Below are 3,754 nucleotides of genomic sequence, written 5' to 3' on the forward strand. Positions count from 1 at the left end.
AGCGATCCATTTGTGGACTGGTGCAAGCCTCTCAGAGTTGGAATAAACGTTTTGATAGTGTGATCAAAGCATATGGTTTTATACAGACTTTTGGAGAAGCCTGTATTTACAAGAAAGTGAGTGGGAGCTCTGTAGCATTTCTAATACTATATGTAGACGACATATTATTGATTGGAAATGATATAGAATTTCTGGATAGCATAAAAGGATACTTGAATAAGAGTTTTTCAATGAAAGACCTCGGTGAAGCTGCTTATATATTGGGCATCAAGATCTATAGAGATAGATCAAGGCACTTAATTAGACTTTCACAAAGCACATACCTTGATAAAGTTTTGAAAAGGTTCAAAATGGATCAAGCAAAGAAAGGGTTCTTACATGTGTTACAAGGTGTGAAGTTGAGTCAGACTCAATGCCCGACCACTATAGAAGATAGAGAGAAAATTAAAAATGTTCCCTATGCTTCAGCCATAGGCTCTATCATGTATGCAATGTTGTGTACCAGACCTGATGTGTGCCTTGCTATTAGTTTAGCAGGGAGGTACCAAAGTAATCCAGGAGTGGATCACTAGACAACGATCAAGAACATCCTGAAATACCTGAAAAGGACTAAGGATATGTTTCTCGTTTATGGAGGTGACAAAGAGCTCGTCGTAAATGGTTACATCGATGCAAGCTTTGACACTGATCCGGATGATTCTAAATCGCAGACCGGATACGTGTTTATATTGAACGTGGAGCTGTTAGTTGGTGCGGTTCTAAACAAAGCATCGTGGCGGATCTACGTGTGAAGCGGAGTACATAGCTGCTTTGGAAGCAGCAAATGAAGGAGTCTGGATGAAGGAGTTCATATCCGATCTAGGTGTCATACCTAGTGTATTGGGTCCAATGAAAATCTTTTGTGACAATACTGGTGCAATTGCCTTGGCAAAGGGATCCAGATTTCACAAGAGAACCAAGCACATCAAGAGACGCTTCAATTCCATCAGTGACCAAGTCCAGGTGGGAGACATAGAGATTTGCAAGATACATACGGATCTGAATGTTGCAGACCCGTTGACTAAGCCTCTCTCACGAGCAAAACATGATCAACACCAAGACTCTATGGGTGTTAGAATCATTACTGTGTAATCTAGATTATTGACTCTAGTGCAAGTGGGAGACTGAAGGAAATATGCCCTAGAGTCGATAATAAAGTTATTATTTATTTCCTTATTTCATGATAAATGTTTATTATTCATGCTAGAATTGTATTAACCGGAAACATAATACATGTGTGAATACATAGACAAACATAGTGTCACTAGTATGCCTCTACTAGACTAGCTCGTTGATCAAAGATGGTTAAGGTTTCCTAACCATAGACATGAGTTGTCATTTGATAAACGGGATCACATCATTGGGAGAATGATGTGATTGACTTGACCCATTCCGTTAGCTTAGCACTTGATCGTTTTAGTTTACTGCTATTCCTTTCTTCATAACTTATACATGTTCCTATGACTATGAGATTATGCAACTCCCGATTACCGGAGGAACACTTTGTGTGCTACCAAACGTCACAACGTAACTGGGTGATTATAAAGGTGCTCTACAGGTGTCTCCGATGGTACTTGTTGAGTTGGCATAGATCGAGATTAGGATTTGTCACTCCGATTGTCGGAGAGGTATATCTGGGCCCTCTCGGTAATGCACATTACTATAAGCCTTGCAAGCAATGTGACTAATGAGTTAGTTGCGGGATGATGCATTACGGAACGAGTAAAGAGACTTGTCGGTAACGAGATTGAGCTAGGTATTGAGATACCGACGATCGAATCTCGGGCAAGTAACATACCGATGACAAAGGGAACAATGTATGTTGTTATGCGGTTTGACCGATAAAGATCTTCATAGAATATGTAGGAGCCAATATGAGCATCCAGGTTCCGCTATTGGTTATTGACCGCAGACGTGTCTCGGTCATGTCTACATAGTTCTCGAACCCGTAGGGTTCGCACGCTTAACGTTCGGTGACGACCGGTATTATGAGTTTATGTGTTTTGATGTACCGAAGGTAGTTCGGAGTCCCGGATATGATCACGAACATGACGAGGAGTCTCAAAATGGTCGAGACATAAAGATCAATATATTGGATGGCTATGTTTGGACTTCGGAAGTGTTCCGGGCAAGTTCGGACATATACCAGAGTATCGGGGGGTTACCGGAACCCCCCGGGGAGTATAATGGGCCTATTGGGCCTTAGTGGAGAAGAGGAGGGGCAGCCAAGGTAGGGGCGCACGCCCCCTCCCCCTCTAGTCTGAATTGTACAAGGAGGGGGGCGGCACCCCCCTTTCCTTCCCCCCTCTCTCCTCCTCCCCCCTTCTCCTACTCCTACTAGGAAAGGAGGAGTCATACTCCCGGTGGGAGTAGGACTCCCCCCTTGGTGCGCCCTCCTCCTGGTCAGCCGCCTCCCCCCTAGCTCCTTTATATACGGGGGGGCACCCCAAGGCACACAAGTTGATCATTGATCTTTAGCCGTGTGCGGTGCCCCCCCCCTCCACCATAATCCACCTCGGTCATATCATAGCGGTGCTTAGGCGAAGCCCTGCGTCGGTAGCTTCATCAACACCGTCATCACGCCGTCGTGCTGACAGAACTCTCCCTCGAAGCTCTACTGGATCGTGAGTTCGTGGGACGTCACCGAGCTGAACGTGTGTAGATCGCGGAGGTGCCGTACGTTCAGTACTAGGATCGGTCGATCGTGAAGACGTACGAGTACATCAACCGCGTTGTCATAACGCTTCCGCTTATAGTCTACGAGGGTACATGGACGACACTCTCCCCTCTCATTGCTATGCATCACCATGATCTTGCGTGTTCGTAGGAAATTTTTTGAAATTACTATGTTCCCCAACACAGGGCTCATGAGAATTCTATCCAATTTCTCCAAAGTAGGGTGCCTTTGCTTACTAGTCCATGTATATCTGCCTCCCCCCATATGGATCTCCCTAAGATTCAGGTTCTGGATGATACAATTAAACCTATCCATGTAAATGGAGCGATGAAGATCCTTATTTTTATCGCAGCTCTCACGGAGGATATTAAAGTCACCACCAATCACATAAGGAGTACTAATACTACTACACATTGAGGCCAATTCTGCAAGGAATTCATCTTTTTTGTCATCGTGGGCCGCCCCATATACCACCACCAGTGTCCAAACACTCTTAATTGTCATATAAAACACAGTAACCTGCAGTAGGTAGATACCTGCAACCCAGGCGACCACTTCCAATGTTTCCTTCTTAACTCCACACAGAATCCAACCAGATTTACCAACAAAAGGAATCCAGTTCCAACTGAATCTATCAAAGGGGTCAACTCTTCTCAAATATTTGGGGTCAAAATTCTTTTTCTTGGTCTCTTGAATGCCCACAAAATCCAGGGAATGGTCTTTAATAATATCAGAGAAGCAGGTAGTCATTACTTTCTTTCCTGCTCCTCTGCAATTCCAAAAGAGACCATTCATGGTGGGTTTTTCTTTTTTGTACCTCTCTTTCTGGTAGCCCTACTAGGAGACAGAGTAGGGCTTCCAGATCTTCTCCCCAACGAGGTCACATTTTTTTGGCTTCTAGTAGTGGGTCTAGCTATAATCACAGTAGGTTTCCTCTCTTTCTTTTCCTAGACCTCACCACAGTGAATTTCACTTCCTCCTCATCATGCACATCCACCCATTCCATATTTAAAGGTGTTTGGTCCCCTTTTCCATTGG

This window comes from Triticum dicoccoides, chromosome 5B (genome assembly GCF_002162155.2).
Source record: "Triticum dicoccoides isolate Atlit2015 ecotype Zavitan chromosome 5B, WEW_v2.0, whole genome shotgun sequence".
NCBI lineage: Eukaryota > Viridiplantae > Streptophyta > Magnoliopsida > Poales > Poaceae > Triticum > Triticum dicoccoides.